Source organism: Papaver somniferum, chromosome 10 (assembly GCF_003573695.1).
Source record: "Papaver somniferum cultivar HN1 chromosome 10, ASM357369v1, whole genome shotgun sequence".
Taxonomy (NCBI): domain Eukaryota; kingdom Viridiplantae; phylum Streptophyta; class Magnoliopsida; order Ranunculales; family Papaveraceae; genus Papaver; species Papaver somniferum.
In genome coordinates this window covers 109,372,088-109,383,500 of record NC_039367.1, presented here as the reverse complement: position 1 = coordinate 109,383,500, position 11,413 = coordinate 109,372,088, and the positions used below count along the sequence as shown (strand labels likewise).

Below are 11,413 nucleotides of genomic sequence, written 5' to 3'. Positions count from 1 at the left end.
ACTGATATGCCTGTGGCTAATGAAGAATTGAATGAAAATGCTGAACTTGTTATACCTGAGCAATATGATAACACACAAAACGATTCTTCAAATCAAGTACAGGCAATAATTGATTCATCCATTGATGAAATCGTCAAATTCAGTATGGATAGTCAATCAAGTCCGTTTGTATCTCAAGAAAAAAAGGCTGATTTAAATTTTGAAGAAGTCAGTGAACAAGAAACTTTACAAAATTTTGTTGATTTTGATAACACTGAAGATGTTATTGAAAGGATGGAGTTCCATACAAAAACAACTTCTTCAACTCCTATTCCTGCGAAAACAAGTAATGAAGAAACATCTTCTTAAACTCTTATTCATTCAGATGATCGGCATTTGAAAGCCTCTAAAAAGAAGACAGTTTCCAAGTTAATTATTGTTTTTTTGCACGGAGAGTGATATTTTTTGAATGTTGAAGTAATAAATCTATTATTTTTCAGGGTGGAGTAAGTAATGAAATGCCTAAAAACACTGATGACTTGGCAGTGGTGACTAGTAGTATTTCTGTTGATCCAAAAATCAACAACAGAAAGAGAGGAAGAAAAGAAGTTGAAGTGTCTTCAGTGGTGAAAACAATAATGACTCGTGAAGATAGGACGAAGAAACACGATCCTATGTACACTGATGGAGCATATTACTCATCAAAGAATTTCAAGAAAGCTAAAGCAAGAGTAAATGAACCACCAACAAGAGAAGAAAGAGCAATCAGAAGAGATATGGTTAGAAATAACCCTGAGAAACAAGTGGTTGTTCCAAAGAAGAAGAGAAATCCCAGCAACAAATTAAAAACACTTAGTAAAGCAGTACTATATGACTTGTTGGCAGAAGATTTAGTTCGATTGTCGACTGTTCTCAATTTCTTTTATGATGCAACAATCAAGTAAGTTTCATTCTCTTATCAACTATGTAGTATTAAAATAGTGTATTTAGTAATTCTTCTCAGCTTTTTTAATCCTTTTTTAGTCTCTTTAAAAACACATACATCAGCATGTGGTAACTCTTTATTGTATTTGAAAATCACAGGTCAATTGCATGGACTGTGCAAGTAGGAGAGCCTCCTAATAGATTGTCGTTGTATGTGTATGCAAAATCCACTGAGAACCTAATGTACAATGATCCTCTCCCGACAGATTTGCTTTTATACACCACATATAAAATACAAAAGGCTTTCGAAGAAGATCAGAAAAAAGAATATTGCAACCAAAAGTATCTGAAAGTTTTGCACATGGATCCATCAGCTTCGGTAAGTTATATAGCATATTTTATACATATATCTGTTTATTCCAATTATTTTACTCACATTTTATAGTAATATTATAGTAAATTCCTTGGCAACAAATACCTAACATATTATTTCATTGTAAAAATAATTTCAGCTTTATGTCAGGGACACTGACAAATATGGGAGCATTATAGAAAGTACCGTCACTCAACCTATAATAAAAATGGAGAGGAAAACTGATAGGATTCTAATTCCTATTATACATAGAGCGGGGATTGGACAACATTGGACCCTGTTGGTATTTTACATCAATAAGAGACTTTTGAGCATTTCAACTCATTCGATAAAGCGAAAAGTGACTGTTTAGAGAATGCTAAGGTAATGGCTGAATTTTGTTTGGAACACATCAACAAATTCTTGGATCACAACAACTTCACAACAGTAGACAAAGTTGATATGGTTGAAGTTGAAGTACCTCAAGGAGATACCAAAAACTCCTTGTTGTATGTCAGACATTTTATAAAAAGAAGATCAAAGTACGACTCTCAAACTTTCAAGGAATTTGATTTTAAAAGTGAGAAGGAACTTATGAAAACATAGATAAGAAGAGAGTGGCGTTGGTGCATACTTTACTTACAACAAAAGACCCAGAAAGAAGCTGGAAGATGTCTGATAAACTAGAAGAATGATTAAGCCGATAACTATAACAGTATTATAATATCTCAGTGTAATTCACCAAACTTATTTTGCGAAAATACTTGTTATTTTATGTTTTCATTTTTCAATCTTACTCTATTGTGGATTCTTACAAGTTATTATTTTCTTTGAAAATACTTGTTACTTTATGCACCTAATATCAATTAGTTTATTTCAAACTTTTGCTTATTGTTTCTTTATGCAAAGTGGTGATATGAATTCTGCAACATTTTCATCAATATTTTCTTATTGTGTATGTATAATATCTTCACACAAAAAAAATCTTGTAATAAACTGAAAATGATACCTGCACATAAACTGAATATTATCTAATCCTAACTATTTATGATAAACACAGTCTTTGAATCAAAAAATCTGAAAGTAAAAAAAAATGAAATTCAAGAGTAACATCAAAAAAACTTACACATAAAAATGTACCTTCCTATTCCATGTAAGTTTTTTGATTTATAATTATATTTTTCTTGATTTAATGGTACGGATATATATATGAAACTGATCCAACATATTTATGGTTTTGATCCAACAAATTTTTTTTTATTAGTTACAGAGAAGAAGTAGACAAAAAATTTTCAATTTGTGAATAAAACCTACACAGGAAAATATGGAGGTGTATGCTGAGTTTGTGTGTATTGCCATCACAGAAAATACTCGTGGTTATAAATTATTGCATTAAAAATGCTTTGCATCAAAATCTGACACATGTAATGCTGTGAATATTTTAATTAGCTAGTCACTATTTTATTCTTTTCTCCATCCACATTTGGCTCTCTTTACCTCTCTGCTCTCTGCTCATTAAGTATTCACGATGGTTTCAATTTCTTACGGGAAACCATGGATTTCTGAAAATGATTTCAATTTCTTATGGTCATTATCTCTTATTAGCTCTCTGCTCTCATTATCTCATTAACTATTCACGATTTAGTTTTTTTGATCAATACTAAGAATTGAAAATTAAAATCAAATATTTGAATCCTTCGTTTTCAAAGAGGCAGTTGATTTTACGCCTATCATTAAAGGTACTGTAATTAAAATGTTTGTTGTTGATTTAAGGATACGTTTTTAATTTTTGTTTTGTGTTTCTTTTTCTTACAGATCCATGACCATAACGTATTGTTTGTTTTAATTTCTGTTTGATTCATTATGATTTATCTAAAATCCAGACTTTATTTCTCTTTGAAAATACATTAATTCCAGTAGATGTTGAGTTGAAAAATTACAGATAATTCCTCAGTAATGGAATTTGAATTTTAAGCTTTTAAAATTTGGATTATCTATAATTTCCACCATAGACATTGATTTTTAAGCTGTGAATAGTTCCATCACAGAAATACATACATACCTGTGAATAGTTCCATCACAGAAATTCGTGAGAATAGTTCCATCACATAGTATATATCCCTGTGAATACTTCCATCACCATAGTATATATACCTGTGAATAGTTCCATCACATAGTATATATACCTTAGATGTAATTTTGGTTTTAATTCACCATAAGCTTTGTCTCTTCAATGTAATGTTGATTCATTATGGTTTGTTTTTAATCCAGAATTTATTTCTCTTTTAAAATAGATTAATTCTAGTAGATGTTTAGTTGAAAAATTACAAATAATTCCTCAGTAAAAGCTCAAAAAAAGACATGGATGATTCACCGAATTCGGTAAGATGAATTTCAATATATTTTAAGCTGTTTTGGGATAATATATACCTGTGAATAGTTCCATCATATAGTATATATTCCTGTGAATAGTTCAATCACATAGTATATATAAAAATAATAAATTTATAATTTATCCAGAGTTCAAATATATTTTTTAGCTGTTATGTATTGATATATTTTCTTTTCTTTTTGTCAACAGTTGTCTCCTTCTGTACTACATATGATAGATGTCATGGAGAATGAATTTTTATCCAAAAAAGCCATTGAAAAAGAACAGGACCTTTATTCAAATACTGCAGTTGAAAATGAAATACTTAGGCAACAAGACAAATATTATCAAAATGAAGTAAATGAGAAAATAACTAGAAGATTGTCCATTGAAAAAAGTAAAGATTGGAAGTATGAGAAATTAAGATCAACTATCAAGAAAAAATGGGAAATGATGCAGCAAATGAAGTCTAACAATGAAGGCATTAACGTGAAATGGAGCAAATAATGAATGAAATATACTTTGAAGCTTTCCAACAAAGTACCGTAGTAGAGAGTACTCTAGAAGAAAAAGTGTATCTAAATATACAAGAACAAGAAATTTTGGATCCAGATTTTGATATTTATGGAACAAAATTTGTTTAAGAAAAGAAATATGCGGTAGAGAGTACTAGTAAGATGCTTCAAAAAGAAAAGGGAATAAGAAATGCGACACCAGTAAGATTTTAAAATTACATTACTTTATGTTGTGGATATTTATTGCACACGATCTTTTTAGTTATGAAAAAGTATCTAATTTAAAATCTTTAGTTATGAAAAAGTCTCTAATTTGATTACAACCACAGTCATCTGAACTAAATAAAGAAGCAGCAAGAGCAATCATGGGTGTCCTAAATGACACTATGGGTTATTTAAAAAAAAGGTTTGTAGAAAATGGATTCTTTATTTACAAATTTTAAGTATATAAATTTTAAAATCTTAAGATTTTTATAATTTTTATCTAGGGTATACCTATCAAAAGAGTTGTGAAAGAGCTGAAGTTTATTCCTTTCTTGGTTAATAAATAGCTGGAGATGAATGAAATTGAAACAAGTTCCAATGAAAAGTTGTTAGAAGAATTATTTCAAGGGGTCGCGTCAGCATATATCTATGCTTCTCTATATGAACCACATTTGGGTGATGACAGTACTGAAGAAGTAAGTTTCTTTTTCCTTAGTATTGATTGTGTATGTTTATTTTTATTTTTACTTACAAACTCTATTTTGTATATTTACAGTTTTTAGAGCTAAAAATATCCGCTGAAAGAGCTATCATGACTCTCCTAAATAACACTCTTTATTCTTCCGAAGTAACAAAACTTGATGATAGTGAAGATCCAAATTTGTGTCTTGACAATGATTTACAAGGCGTACGAACGGTTTAGATTGAGAAAGATTCTGTCAAGATTCGCATGGTTGGGGAAGACAAAGAAAACATTGAAAACGTAGCAAATATGAAAGTGAAAATTGAAAAAGAGCTTACCTTGAGCCAACTACACGAAGACTGTTACCTTCCTGAAACTTTTGTAGCAGAAAAATTATGTGGAAGATTTCTACAAAATTCACAAGCAAGTAGCCCAACCTTTTCATTAGGTTTTGGTTTTTCCACAAAAGATTTTGAACATGTATTTTTTTTTTTAATCTTTTATATTTTGTACACACATTTTGTCTGTGTACTTCAACCAAAGAAATATTTAAAAAAGATTTTGAAGAAGTATATAGTTTGTGGTTAATATCATCACAGTAAAATATGTGTGAATATGTTCTACACAGAATGTTTCTTTCGGATATTTTTTTTCTTAATTCTCATTACTGAAACTAAGAGAATGTCCTTCTCTGTGAATATGTTCTACACAGAAGGATTCTTTCTTTTTGTTTTTTGTATATGTGAAGAAGGAATTTTGTTTTTTGGTTTTATTCTCATTACTGAAACATTAAGAATTCTTTTGTTTAATGGAATTTAATTTTCAGGGTTCCAAAGTTGAGGAGGAACCAAGTGAAATTTCAACAAGAAAATGAGAAATATCGGACGAACAAACATAAATACTTGAAGGAAGTCAAACATCAATGGATAATGAACCACTCATCAAACGACTTGGTAGAATTTCAAACAAAATGTTGCCGCTCAAAGTACCAGAAATACAACCAAAGGTTGCCACTCCAACAAAGGATGTAATTGCTCGGATACGAAGGTACAAAAAAGATATAAATTCATTATCATTTTTTATTTTAAGAAAATAAAATCATCATTTTAACAAGTTTCATCTGTTTTCTCTTAGAAGATGCTGAAGAAGCCAATTTCTACAGAAAGTCTACAAAGTTCTATTGAAAATTTAGTGGACAATATGCCACTGGAAAATCTAGAAAAATCTATTGAAAATTTAGTGGACCATATTTCTGCTTTGGTTGTTCAAAGCACAGACCTAGAAGGATCCATTTTTAAAAAGGTTTGAAAACTCAAAATGTATTTGAATTTCTTCTATCGTTTAATAGAACTTATATGTAAATTCTATCCTTTAATTTCTTCTATCCTTCAATAGAACTTATATGTATTTGGTATCCTTTAATATGAAGGAAAACAAACTGAGTTTGAAAAGAAAAAATGAAGACCAGGATAGCAAACATAAAGACAAAAGGAGCGAGCAAACCCCATTATTTCCCCTGTTTCTGATAAGGATAAAAGCAAGATGAAGTCAACAATTGCCTCCACATCCAAAACGCAGTTAACACGTGAAGTTAGCAAAATTAAGATGAGATCAACTGGCACGTAACTGAAGAAGAATGTGAATAAGACCAAACTATTTTTGCAAATGGAGGAACGCCAGCAAGATGTTGTGCTTAAGTTCTTCAAAAAAGCAACAACAACGTAAGATCTTGTTTATAAAATTTCGTTAAGTTTTCAATATTAAGTTTTCAATAACTAAATTAATTTTTCAATATTATGAAAATTGCAGGTCAATTGCTTTTAAAGTAACGTCAATGTTTGACGGTGAGGATGAGTTCAGAGTTTGTATATCAGGGAAATGTATCGAGGACCTCATGTTTAATGCATTTTTGGACGCCAGTATCCTTATATACAAAGTTTATAAGCTCAAGAAAGCATTTGAGAAAGATATAATCAATAAGTACATCAAAGTACTATACCTAGATGCAAAGTCTTTGGAGAGTCATTACTACATTTAATATTTGTTGGGAAAAAACATTAGACAAAATATCTGCAGGATAACACAGTTGCAATGATATCTGCACAGTAAAAAAATATATCTTCTGGTAGTATGTTTAAGTTAATATCAGGTCATTTTACTAAGTCAATTCTACACAGTTGAAAATGAGTGAATAATGAATTCCTATAGTACTTGTTACTAATTCTTTTCAGTTTTTTGTCAAACACAAAGATACTATATGCAAACATCATTGAAACACGGAGTTACATTACCAATATCAAAATATGAATTATGTTGTGAAGAAGATTATGATACCATTGTACCATGAAGAGTTGGATTGCACACAACATTGGGCTTTGCTGGAGTACTTTGTCCAGGAAAAATATTTCTTGCACTATAATTCGTGGTCTCACCAATCAAGAGAACGCTGCTATACAAATGCCAAAGAAGTGGCAAATGAATGCTTGGGAGCAATTAGCAAGTTCATGGAGAATGAGGGCCTAAAGAAGGTTTCTAAAGCTATGGTCGATGAAGCTCCAGTACCACAACAAGGGCAATCTAATGATTGTTTACTGTATGTTTGTTATTTTATGAAAAGACAATCACTAAATGAAAATCATGATGGATTTCAAAGTAGCATGGAAGATGCAGATATGCTGAAAGAGAAGATTCATTGGAAGAGGGCGACAATAATTTTCAAGTTACTCACTGCAACCACACCTGCATAAAGTTGGAAGGAAGACAATTCCATAGAATAACTGCAACAACAAAAAATATCTTTCAACTTACTCAGTTATGTTTGGATTATTTGTATACATACATTAATTAGAATATTATGTTCAGATTATCAATATATATCTTGAAACTTAATCTTAAAATATATTCAGTTTATCACTATATATCTTCAAAAATCCTGGTAGTAGTACTTGTATTTATATATTGATAATCTGAACCACCAATCTTAAAAAATATATTCAGCTTATCACTATCTTAAAATCCTGTTTATATGTATTACTGTTCTACTTTAATTTCTTGACTAAATAAAACATGTGATTAATTTCTGCACAGAATATATGTACCTTAATAAGATTTCTTAAGTTTAGATTATCACTATATAACTTAATAAGATTACTTAGGTTCAGATTTCTTACGTTCAGAATATATAAGTTAATCTTAAAATCATGTTCATGTTTAATCTGGGCTAAAATAAATGTGTGAATAATTTCTTCACAGAGTATATTCAAAAAAAAGAAGTGTGATTATTATCTTCACAGGCACAAACAAGTGAATATAATAAAGCGAGTTGTGAAGTTATAGTACTTTTCAAGAGTTGTAGATACTTTTCAAGTTTTTTTTTAACCTGTATTTGTTCAAAAAACATAAATGTAGCATTTCAGAACTAATGTAACATTTCAAAAATTAGATTTGTAGCATTTCAGAACTAATGTGACATTTCAGAACTAAATGTAGCCAAGTATTTTGTTCAAAAAAACATAAATGTAGCATTTCAAAAATAATAACGCCAAAGTATTTTCCCAATCCATGTCCTCTTCTTGTAGTAGCATTTCAGAACTAATAGTTGTGTAGAGAACTAATAATTTGTTTAAAAGTTCACTTATAAGCCAAAGTATTTTCCAATCCATGTCCTCTTCTTGTAGTAGTTGCGGCTGGAGCTTCACTAGGGGGATCTGGACAGGTTCTCTTGTTATGAAGAGTTAACTTTCTGCAGTTACCACACATTCGTTTTTTCCTAGGCTTTTCAGAACGAGGTATGTACCTCTTTTTTTTTCTGTCTTCCAGGTCCTCTAACAACAGTAGGAGCATTAACCTTATTGGCTTCATCAACTTCATTTGGTTTCTCAACATCAGGAATGGGGACAATTGGATGTGAATAGGCATTTCGATAGCAATCAGTTGTAAACGCAAGATCAATGTAATGGTATACAATGTGTTTAGAGTACCTACAAAAAAGAAAAAGGACTCATCAGTTAACAGCAATGGAAAACAAAAAAGATCAATGTAATATGTAGAAAAGATCAATGTAATATGTAGAAAAGATAACAACAAGAGAAAAAAACCTTAGAATGCATTGCACAACATGGGAACATGGGAATCTGTTAGCATCCCATCTTCGACAAGTACAACTCCTAGAATACAACTCGACTAAATGCTTCTTTGGAGGAGCTAATGTATACACTTCAAACAAACTATCCCCTGCTGGCTTAACCCTGTAGCTTCTACCAACATCCTTAATGGTCTTAAGTCTGTGTTCCATTCTGGGTGTAAGGACTGATTTCCACTTTTCAGATTCCTTCTTCCTTTTATACATCCAATCCATAAGATGAACCCGAATTTGACCCGCTAAAAATGAATGTGGAAGTCCCTTGTCATTTTTTATAAAACTATTGAAAGATTCAATAACACTAGAACTCTTTTCTCCATAAATTCCCAAAAATGCATAAGTTGCCCAATTCTCATGAGGAATTCCTTTCAGCCAAATGATCATTTTATGTAAGTTGTACAATTTCATGGATTTCAAAGCGGAAGCAAAACCTTGAGGAGTGAGAGCATAGTACACATACTTAAACATACTAATTGTTTCCTTGTATCTCTTATCATTTTTAGAAACAGGAATATTAAGCTTCATGTGATAAAAATAGAAAGAATGAAAGCATCCTGGAAAAACTTCTGGGACTGCATGTATCAGTCCTTTACCTCGATCGCTTATAAAAGTCATAAATCTTTTCTCATCAAGAATCTCCTTCAAATTCTCTAAAGACCACACCCAATTTGGTTTATCTTCAATGTCAACTATACCAAAAGCTATAGGAAAAATTCCTGAAAATAAACACAAAAAAACATCATAAAAAGTAGTGTGAATAATATATCCACAGAAGAAAATTGTGAATAATAGTGGGATGAACCCCGAGTATAATAAACCTGGAATTCTGGAAACTCCTATAAAAATAGCAAATATTAGGGCTATTTTCAAAGCTACCAATTGCATATGTGAATTGGTTGTGATACATGTGGATTGCATATGTGAATTGGTTGTGCCTTAACTAATTCTAGTTATGTACAACTTCATTTGAGTATTTGTAATAGGAATTTCATGGCTGGTTACCCTAAACACTTAAACTCCCCTTAACCAACAAATTATATTGCCTAGTAATACAAATACAATATTATTGAACAGAAAACAAAAAGTATGAATAAAATACCTTGATTTGCATCCTTTCCCACAGCTACCATTAGGGCACCCTTGTGTTTTCCGACAAGAAAGGTAGCATCCAGGATAATCATAAGATGACAGAAGTTAAAGCCACGTAGAGAATCTTCAAAAGATATGAAAAATCTCTCAAACTTCTTGGAGACTTTATCAACTTCAAGAACAACTTTACTACCGGGATTATACTTATTCACAACATCACCATACCATTGAAAGTCTAAATATGACTTCACATCATCTCCCCATAAAACTTTCTTTCCATACTCAAGACCGGAATAAGCTTGATGGTAACTTAAATCTATCCCATAATCCAATTCAAATATTTTTTGGATATCTGAAGCCTTCTTTTTGTGAGGATTATGTCTTATATCGTCCATTATCACACTTTGTACAAACTTACGCTTGCATTTAAATTGGCGAAAATCAGCAATACTAGCTCCACATGTGTGCTCTTTGTAAAATGTTTTAATTTCAAACAGATCTAAGTTACCTTGGATGGATGGAGCATGAAATTTCCATTTACAAGTTGTCGTGACGAACAAAGCACACTATAAAAAGAAAAAATACCTTAAAGTTAAAGAAAAGAAAATTTAAAAAGAAGATACAAAATATAACTTGAAATGTGTATATTTCCTGCACATGAAAAAATGTGAATACTAACTACACAGGAAATTAACTTAACAGTATAACGATCAGGAGCACTCTTTATGATTGCATATGGATATCCGTTACTGATGCAATACTTATCAACAGCTGAACGAACTACATTTACCCCCTACAAACTGTTGACCAACATCACCAATATCATTCTCCCACTCCTTTAATCTCCTTGGACGAGACACTAGTGCTCCATCTTCAATAAAAGCAGTGTTGTTATCTTCAGCCAAGTCATCTACTACATCACCATCATAATCTGTTGATGTTGCTAAAGAAGAACAACTCTCCCCAACAAATTCAATAGACAAGTCAAAACTGCTGATATTATTATCAATGTAGAATAAAATCATTGATTGTAGTTGAAAATCAAGACGGAGAGGCACTTTATTGCCCTCGTAGACACAAGTGAAGTAAAAGTCAGAATTACGGAGAGAAATCCAACGAGAACAAGCCATCATCTTTAGCTCCTTAATTTTAGATAATGATGTGACAACATGTGAAAATTTTAAATTGCAAAAATGAACAACTGCGGTAGCATTAACACCCATATTATCCTCTGCCAAAAAATAACAAACATAAAAACAAAAAGAAAAAGAAGTTAGCTCTGGATATATTTTTTAATTTGTGCATAGGAGGTATGATCCCATATTAGAAATAAAGTGTTATTATTATCTTCACACACACAACAAGTGAATATAAT

General features: G+C 31.1%; 2 long non-coding RNA genes across 4 annotated transcripts; both read left to right on the top strand.

The window, feature by feature from the left end:
* Window positions 1-2,742: 2,742 nt before the first annotated feature.
* LOC113319138 lies at window positions 2,743-5,366 on the top strand. 3 transcript variants are annotated; one of them, XR_003345157.1, is made up of 5 exons: window positions 2,743-2,994; window positions 3,837-4,342; window positions 4,471-4,547; window positions 4,630-4,821; window positions 4,902-5,366. It is a non-coding gene; the product is annotated as an uncharacterized LOC113319138 (long non-coding RNA). The 3 variants fall into 3 exon arrangements; XR_003345155.1 differs by having other exon boundaries at window positions 3,837-4,547; XR_003345156.1 differs by lacking the exon at window positions 2,743-2,994 and adding an exon at window positions 3,004-3,637 and having other exon boundaries at window positions 3,837-4,547.
* Window positions 5,367-5,640: 274 nt separating this feature from the next.
* On the top strand, window positions 5,641-7,656 carry LOC113319139. The gene is made up of 4 exons (XR_003345158.1): window positions 5,641-5,855; window positions 5,946-6,110; window positions 6,238-6,529; window positions 6,618-7,656. It is a non-coding gene; the product is annotated as an uncharacterized LOC113319139 (long non-coding RNA).
* The last annotated feature ends 3,757 nt before the right edge of the window (window positions 7,657-11,413 follow it).